The following is a 9,287-nucleotide window of genomic DNA, read 5'->3' as shown; positions in this document are numbered from 1 at the left end:
CTTCTCCTGTCAGAAACACACCCACAGGATAACCGAATTGCGGAAAGAATTCGCAAACTAAACATACAGCCGGTAGGGAGCATTATTTACAAGACTACGCTGCTATTTACACTACGATCCAGGACCTGTTTTTGGAGGAACACATGCAGATGTTATGCATAGAGAGAGCACGCATGCTAGCATCGATACACCAACCCACGAGTGCTCTGTGGCCTTACGGCCTTTAATAATGTGCAGAGCACCCCTTCCAAGCACCAAAAGCACCACCCCATCATGTACTGTCAGCACCATCCGGTGCACCACCATTGTTTGTTAAAATAAAAACGACAACCCCTAACCCTGCAGGTGTCTCTTGCTCTTCCTGTGGTGCACTTGGCCTTCTTTTCTGCTTTCAAAAATAACGAAAGGCGCCAACCGCGTCCATTTCTATATTGTGGCCTTCAGGGGGCCAACTATAAGTGGTTCACCTGTTTGGCATAGGTGCCACGTTGACCCATAGGTCCTTCCACGGGTGGTGCTTGGCCGCATAAGAACTGCGGTCCATTGTGGGTGGCCACAAACATTGCGGTCCATATGGTGTATCGATCCCAGCAGCAAGCAGCGAAAGTGCAGGCCCACAACTGCGTCGCCAGCACCTCTCTCTCCTCTCTCTCTACCCCAAAGCCAGATCCTCGGAGGTGGGAGACAAAAACAAGACAAGTGAGTAAGGTGGTAAGGGCGCAAAAGTGCACGCAATACCAGGTAATGCACACTAGGGGCACATGGGAACCAGGTGAGACAGGTACGTTCCTACCGTACGCCCCCCCCCCCCCCCCACCAGGTAACCTACATGGCCCCTCCCTTACCCCTTACTGTATCCACAAAACACAACACTACCCATAAACATCTACTTTACAAATCAACAAACATCCCTACTGTCTTCCCCGTTCCTCCCATAAACCAAATTCGTCTTCTCTCCCTCCTAACCAATCAAATTTGCCATCTTCAACTTTCATCAAAATTTGCCATCTCCAACTTGACATCAGAATTTGCCATTACCAATTCATCATCAGTCCCTCCTAGGGAGGGAGAGATGGAATCACCCCAATGTCTCATCCACGTCGTGATGCGTCTCACAAATCCTCACAGCAATTTCATTTCCTGCAACAAAACAAAGAAAACACAGGTGTGGAGTCATCATCACCACAGGTAAGTGGCTGCGTATGGTGCGACAGGTTCATCAATCCTAACTATTTCCTAAATGACTTTAACAACTTTACACTACCCGGGGTCTTTCTCCGGCCAAACCATTGGCCCTCTTACACTATGGGTTCTAAAAACCAATTCCCATTGGCCAACTGTGGTGCTTTTCAATTTGGGGTCTCACTCCCCCGATTCATCTCCCGGTGCCCCCGCACAATTTCTGGGCTGTGGCGTGTACCTCTCCCAGCGGGTCTACCCACCTGCACACCTCCACCACTGCAGTTGCCTCCGAGCTTACCTGCTCCTTACCCTAACCTAACTACCTGGGGAAGGCCCTCTGGCGCTCTCCCCACTCGGTGCCCTCTCTGGCACTGGGCTACCCGGGTCCGTCCTCCGGATCCTCGGGCCCCATCCACAACTCTACTGGCTCCCAGAGCCCACCTGCGGCCTCACCTGGCCGACATCCTCACAGTGGTGGAGTGCCCAAACCGACTACACACACTAACAGGCTACACGCCCAGCCATTTCCACAACACTAATGCACCCATCCACATACCATTCTGCCACCCGCACCACAGATGCCAATATCCAACCACAATTTACCTGTACCCTCTACCTAACACTTACACTACCCGCCCCGGGTATTCGTGAAAGGGGTCCACTCTTCCCCCATCCACACCTTCGCACCATGCACACCACTCCGTACCACTTACTCCAACTCTCTCCACACCTGCACTTGCACACCTGTGCTCTCACTCTTGGTGCCGCCTGCACCCTTCTCTCCCCGAGCGCATTCGCGCTGATCCACAACACTCACTACTCATACACTGCTCCACACTGCTCCACACACCTGTCCAGTTGCACACCTGTGCAATCACACCTGTTCAATCACTCCTGTCCAGCTCTCACACAGCATCATCTCAGCTAACTCCTCCCCTCTGAAACTTGCGCTTCCCAGTCGTCCCTTTAAACTATTGCGCTCCCACATCATTATCAACCACACTAATCTACCTGCGTCCCCACTACAGGTATCAGTCACTATCTAACCTTAACGTTAGCTAATGTCATCTTCGCGAGATCCCTACACACCATATCCTAACCCACCCGGGCTAGTTTTCACTGCCATACACCCCATAAACTATAGCGCATTTGCCCCACCTGGGAAGGGTGGCAGGGATGCCACCCTTACCCACCGGGCACATCGCTCACTACCAATTTTGCACATCAAATTTCAACAAATCAAAAATTTGCCAATCACTACCCATCATCTGCCAATCATTACTGCCAATCCCTTGCCAATCATCAAATTTTGTTTTTCTCTAATTTTGGGACCAAAACACTAACCTCATCACACAGTCTACTCACTACTGCCTCTCGGTGCGCCAATTCCTGTCCAAAGCCCGGCTTCGTAAAGCCGAGCAATGAATGCGGGTTGTTTGGTGCCAGCGGCTGGATGCGTCCCGCATTCCGGGCAGGGACGGGGGCTTACCCGGGCCGAGATCCCACGCACCAGCTCGGCGTGGAGCCATCCCATGGCTCGATCTCGACCTGCCGGAATGCCTCAACAAAAAGTGGTCGCCATGACGACCCTTTTTATCCAGCTGCCCGCTCCGCCGAGTGGAGCACGGACGCGGCCTTTCAAAGCGAGGCCCGGCACGCACCGAGAGCCCGCTTCGGCTAAAAGTCGACCTAACCTCAAACCCGTTTAACGTCGATGCTTCACCTGCATGCTTACACCCCGCAGCCCGTTCCTTGCTCACACATCCAGCCGTCTCCATGCTCCTCGTACCTTTCCTTACACACCCAGGTACTCTCATTCCACTCACAGACTTGGTCACACACCTGACCACCGAACACCTTGGCACACATTCGTCACTCGCACACCTCACCAACACACCTCTTCGCGCCCCCTCCTCGGTCACCTCCTCTGTGACAATCACAGGTGTGCTCTCACTCGCACACCCAACTAAGTGCCTCACTACCAATTCCAGCGTGCATTCCCACTCACGCTCTACCATTCCAGGTGTGCATCCCTCCATTCCAGGTGTCCATCCTCGCTCACCTGTCACAACCAACTCATGCTCCGTGCCACTCATACTACTCTCACCTCCACTCTTGACAGCGCCCTCTTTCCTCATGCACCCGTCCGTTACACACCTTTCTCGCACACCCTCTCCCGTTACATCCTCTGTAACACTCACCACAGGCGTGCATTCTTCCTTGCCTTTGACAGCGCACTCTTTCCCCATGCACCTGTCCGTTACACACCTCTCTCGCGCACACTCTTGCGCACACTCTCCCGTCACACCCTCTGTAACACTTACCACACCGCGCTCCCATGTGCTCCCTCGCACCCGCGCTACGACCGACTCACTCTCGCCAGCACCCTCATTCCTTGGCACGCACTTTTTCCTCACACACCCCAGAGTCGGACTTTCTCGCACACCTCCTTTTTCGCACACCAGACCTGTCGCACACCTCACCAACGGCCTCTCACGAACACCCGGGTCTATCTCGACCCCCAAGCTTATCAAATCACCTGGCGCATCATACGCACGACCATATTGGTCACCACTTACACCGGGTCCTCTTCCTCTTCGCTTCTCCTCCATCACCTGCGAATCCCTCATCCGGTTAATGAGCACATCATCACGATCCAAACACAGACTTTGGACCAATTCTTTAACCTCCTCTTTTAGCTCTTTCTTATCCTCTCTCCGTCGCTTCTTAATTTCGCTCACCCCTTCTTCCACTTCTTCTAATTTCTGCTTCACCTCTTTTATTCCCCGGTACGTCTCCTCAAGCTCGTCCTCCAAGGCTACCTTGACCGTTTCCATGTGCGTCCTCACCTGCCGGTCCTTCGTCTCCATTACCTCTATCACCTCGTCCAACCTCGTTGTCAGTCCCTCACGTACCATCTGACATTCCCTCTTCGTCACTATCAAGTCATCTTTTAGTTCTTTCTGTGTCGCCTTTAACCCTCCTATTACCGCTGTGTTCTTCTTTACCTGGTCCGTTAGTTCTTTTTGTCCCTCCGTCAGCTGTTCCACCTCCTGCGTCAGGTCCTCTATGCCCCCTTGTAACTTTACAGTCCCCTTTCTCACCTCCTTCTCCATGTGCTCCTTACAGTGCCTCACCTCCTCGCGCACTCCTCCGACCTCCTCACTCACTCCTCTTCTGATCTCCTCTCCCATCACTTGCATCTCCTGCCCAGATGCCACCCTCATCTGCTCCATTTCCTCCCTGTGAGCATCCAGTTTGGTTTCTACCCCCAATCTGACCCCCTCTATCTGCTGCCCCATTTGTTTAACTTCCCTTTCCGCTTGGTCCCTCATGTCCCTCAATTTGCCTTCCATAGTGTTTTCTAACCCCATTAACCCATTTTTCATCCCCTCTATCTGATTCTCCTGGGCAGCCATTCTATTTTCTACCCCCATTAACCCATTTCTCACCTCTTTTATCCCGTTGTCTAATCCCTCACCGGTACCCCTCGCTTCGTCCCTCATTACCCCCATTTCGTCCCTCATTGCCCCTATACTGTTTTTCATTTCTTCATTATTCTTGTCCATAAGGGCCTTCATTTGCATTAAAAAAAGGTTCAAATCCACCGGTGGCGCTACTACGGTCGCGGGCGTGGACGCCGTGGCCAGCGAGGCGCCATTTTGCGCGCCTGCTACCCTCGCTGCTTCGCTCTCCTCACGTCCCTCAATTTGGTCCTGGACCGACCCTGCCTCACTCTCCTCTACCGGACCCCAGCTGTCTTGGTCTGCCATAGCGCGACTTTCAAAATTCGGGTTTTTATTTTCGTATAACAATTCAAATTTCGCCGTTATAATTTCGTCGAGCGCAGTAAACGCGCTCCGGATCGATTCTACTACAAATTTCGCGCGGGAAACGCGCTCCGAATCGAATCTACTACAAATTTGGGCCTAATAAATTTAGTCCCGGGTCCGAATTCCACTCCTCGACACCAAATGTTACAGACGCGGCTTAGGTGTTATTTACCGAGCGGTTTGGTATGACCACGTCTGCACAGTTTACCCGATTCCACTCGAACGTTGGCCAAATCGCGCTATGCTAAATCAATGGAGGAAAAGGACACAACGGCTGGGTTAAAATGACACGACACCAGGGATACGGTTCTCAAAGGCCTCCGGAGGAGGTTCTATTATTGCGGAAGGTCAGATTACAGGGACGAGAGGTATAACATAGGAAGGTGGGCACTTAAACACGGTCTTATAATAGCCCCGACAGACGACAGATAAACAGGACAAAAACGGACTCACACGGGGATTGATGGCAAGGAAAGCGGGTAGTCGATGGCTCAAGGTGCACTCTTGGCTCAGGGACAGAATCGACCCGGTCCGGTCCGGAGATGCGGGGGGTCTCACAGCGCTCGAGGTGGCGTCTGGTCTGCTCAAGCTGGGGGCGCATCTCACTCTCACTTCCGGTGAGTCGCTCGTATATCCGGCGGGGAGCGACACGCCCTCGGCTTGTTAGCTCCGCCCCAGATGGAATCGGTCCGTTACTTGTCATTGGGTGCGGGGGTTACCAGCTCCGCCCTTGACGAGGGGCCGACAGGGAGCCCCTTCGTGGTAACCCCGTCGGCGCACCTGGCCAATGGCGGGTAACCAAGCCGGACTGAGGACGCCCACTCCCCGCGCCGTCGCCGTGCCACCCCCCTCTGTTGTTGTAGTTGTTGTAGTTGTTGTAGTTGTTGTAGTTGGCGCTTCTTCATGGGGAAGAGATGCGGGGAGGTATGGGAAGGTCCTAAACTCACTACTGGTGCCATATAATCACATTCTGGTGCAACGAAGAGTCAGAATTAATGGAAACGAGTCCTTAACTGACATAGACTAAGAATAACTAGCAAGATGTCCGAAAGTTGTCTACGTGTGATGCGGTGGACCTGGGCACGACATTTAATGGGGGGATGAAGGGGAAGGTCGGCTCTACTGGGTGTTGTTTACAGACAATGGGACTAGGGAATGGGGTAAGGGAGAGTTGGGGAGTATTGGGGAAATAGGGGAATATTTACAAGCGGATACGGAGGCCAAATTCCATATCCGCAACAATATAATCAACGAACATAACAGCGTGACGAGCGCTGTCCCGATCTCCTGTGGACCGAAGTCCTAGACCAAAGCGTCACCTCCGACCCAAAGGGTCTTCTGGAGGCCTCAGCCCGGCCACTCTGTCAACAGACAGAGATTTATTCATTGGTCCCCATTGGCTAAACATCAAGCAGAGCCGCCAATCCAGATTTCGGGCTTATTGACCCTCGTCAGGATGGCATACTGCAAAAAATCTAACCAATGAGGACCAAAATCGTCTATTAAGATGATCAAGGCACCTCCTAGCTTTAATGGTGAGCACCAGCCACGAATGATGTCTCACACAGTAAATACCGCATAACCCGCAAGGAACCAACAGCCTGTCTGCCACACAGACCATCGTTCCCACCAGTGCAAACCAAAACCAGGGGGTGCGGTGCAATCAGCGGGGATAATAATCAACGAACATAACAGCGTGACGAGCGCTGTCCCGATCTCCTGTGGACCGAAGTCCTAGACCAAAGCGTTCATTTATATATGAATAAATCTCTGTCTGTTGACAGAGTGGCCGGGCTGAGGCCTCCAGAAGACCCTTTGGGTCGGAGGTGATGCTTTGGTCTAGGACTTCGGTCCACAGGAGATCGGGACAGCGCTCGTCACGCTGTTATGTTCGTTGATTATTATCCCCGCCGATCGCACCGCACCCCCTGGTTTTGGTTTGCACTGGTGGGAACGATGGTCTGTGTGGCAGACAGGCTGTTGGTTCCTTGCGGGTTATGTGGTATTTACCGTGTGAGACATAATTTGTGGCTGGTGCTCACCATTAAAGCTAGGAGGTGCCTTGATCATATATATATATATATATATATATATATATATATATATATATATATATATATATATATATATATATATATACATACACACACACACACATACACACGTTTTTATATTATTAGTCTGGTATGAGTTTATAGATCATGAAACAGACTCCGACACTCCCAATGGTGAAGAATCACTTTAAAAATTCTGTGGTGTGGACGTGAGTTTGAGTCAGTGAGAAGATTGCATATCCATCAGAGCCGGATGGGTTGTGTGCGTAAGGTGGGGAGGAGGAGGTACAGCAACGCAGTGCCTTTGAAAAGGGGACACGTAAGACGGCTGGGAGAAACAGCCAGGTAGCAAGCCACAGTGTTGTATGTCCTGGGGTTGTATTTCAGCAGGGAAAGGATGTGAGGAGGAGAGTGAAATGGCCAGGTATGGGAGAAAGGGAAGTATGGGAGAGAATGGATGGAGTGATGTGTGGGGCGCTTCATAGGTTGAAAGTAAGAGTGGAAGATAGATTGAGAAAGATGAATGAGATTGTGTTTGAGTATGCATGTGTCACGTTTGGAGTGAAAGAGTGTGTAGAGGGGGGTGAGAAGGAGGCATGTTTGAGCAGGAGGCAGAGGGAGATCCATGAGTTGAGAATGGAGTTGAGGAGCTTGAATGTAAGATTGAAGAGGGCAGTGGAAGGGGAGAGGAATGGGCTTGAGGTGTTGATGAAGCAGCTGAGGATGAGGTTGGTGAAGTTGAAGAGAGTGGAAAGGATGAAGAGGTGAAGAAAGGAGAGGCAGAGGAAGAGAAAGAGATTTTTTGAGAAGCCTTTTCAGTTTATGAAGGATCTGCTGGAGCCGTCTCGATTTGGTGTACTGAAGGTACCAAAGGAAGGGTTGGAAGGTCACCTGCATGTCACGTATGCAGACACAAGGAGGAACGAAGTGGTGGAGGACATCGAAGGCTTGGTGAGACCGACAGGTCCAGGTGTTCCATTTGATTTGTCAGAGCCAAAGATGTCTGAGATTGAGGCAGTTTTGAGGAAGGCACAGGCAGCATCGGCTCCAGGACCAAGTGGAGTGCCATACAAGGTGTTTAAGAGTTGTGAAGGCATCAGGCAGTATCTGTGGAAGGCTCTGAAGGTGGTATGGAGGCAAGGAGTGGTGCCCAGTCAATGGACTCGGGCAGAAGTAGTTTATATTCCAAAGCAGGAGGAGGCTGTGACACTTGAGCAGTTTAGACCAATATCATTGCTCGATGTAGAATATATGAATATAAATGAATATTCATTAATATATTCATTCAATGAATGAATGGATATTCATTCATTGCTCGATGTAGATGGGAAGATATTGTTACGGACACGGCTTAAGGTGTTATGATGGGCCGAGCGGAATGGCCGCCGTGTTCGCACAGTTTACCCGATTACCCCCAACTCACCCGATTCCACCCGACGTTGACCAAGTCGCGCTATGCTAAATCAATGGTTTGGAAAGGACACAACGGCTGGGATAAATGAAACGACACAAGGGGTACAGTTCTCAAGACCTCCGGAGGAGGATATAATTGGTGGTGGAGAAAAGGGGTAGATTACAAGGTAAGAGGTAAAGCACAGAAGAGATAGGCACTTAGACACAATCTTATCTATCCCAGACAGACCACAGACAAACGGAACAAGACTGACTTACACAGGGATTGATGGCAGGGAAGGACAGGCAGTCGATAGCACAAGGTGCACCTTGGCTCAGGGGCAGAATCAAACACGGTCCGGTCCAGAGATGCGGGGAGGTATTGCAGCGCTCGGAGGTGGCGTCCTTCTCTCTCCAAGCTGAGGGCGCATCTGACGTCACCTCCCTCTTCCTGCGCATGCTCAGCGGGGAGTGACACGCCCTCGGCTCGTTGGCTCCGCCCCAGATGGGATCGGTCCGCCGCTTCTATTGGGTGCGGGGGGTTACCGGGCTCCGCCCTTGACGAGGAGCTGACAGCGAGCCCCTACTTGGTAACCCCGTCGAGCACATGCTCGATGGCGGCTCGTTGGAAAGGCATGGTGCACTCCCAACACCCCCCACCAACCAAGCCGGAGTGAGGACGCACACTCCCCGCGCCGCCGCCGCTGTTGTTGTTGTTGCTGTTGCTGTTGTTGTTGCTGAACCGTGAGGAAGAGCTACGGGGAGGTATTGGGAGGTCCTAAACTTCCTAACGGTGCCATACAATCACATTCTGGTGCAACGAAGA

At 51.8% G+C, this 9,287-nt stretch overlaps 2 protein-coding genes across 2 annotated transcripts in view; one reads left to right on the top strand and one right to left on the bottom strand.

Moving 5' to 3' along the window:
• The window catches only part of LOC137417060 (uncharacterized), an 83,050-nt gene that overhangs the window by 31,093 nt on the left and 42,670 nt on the right, over positions 1-9,287 (top strand). The window lies entirely within an intron of this gene.
• The window catches only part of LOC144888214 (E3 ubiquitin/ISG15 ligase TRIM25-like), a 263,155-nt gene that overhangs the window by 252,905 nt on the left and 963 nt on the right, over positions 1-9,287 (bottom strand). The gene's annotated exons all lie outside the window — the stretch shown is intronic.

Source organism: Myxine glutinosa, chromosome 1 (assembly GCF_964187855.1).
Source record: "Myxine glutinosa chromosome 1, kmMyxGlut1.1, whole genome shotgun sequence".
NCBI lineage: Eukaryota > Metazoa > Chordata > Myxini > Myxiniformes > Myxinidae > Myxine > Myxine glutinosa.
The sequence above is the reverse complement of the archived record's forward strand: the minus strand, read 5'-3'. Positions and strand labels throughout refer to the sequence as shown.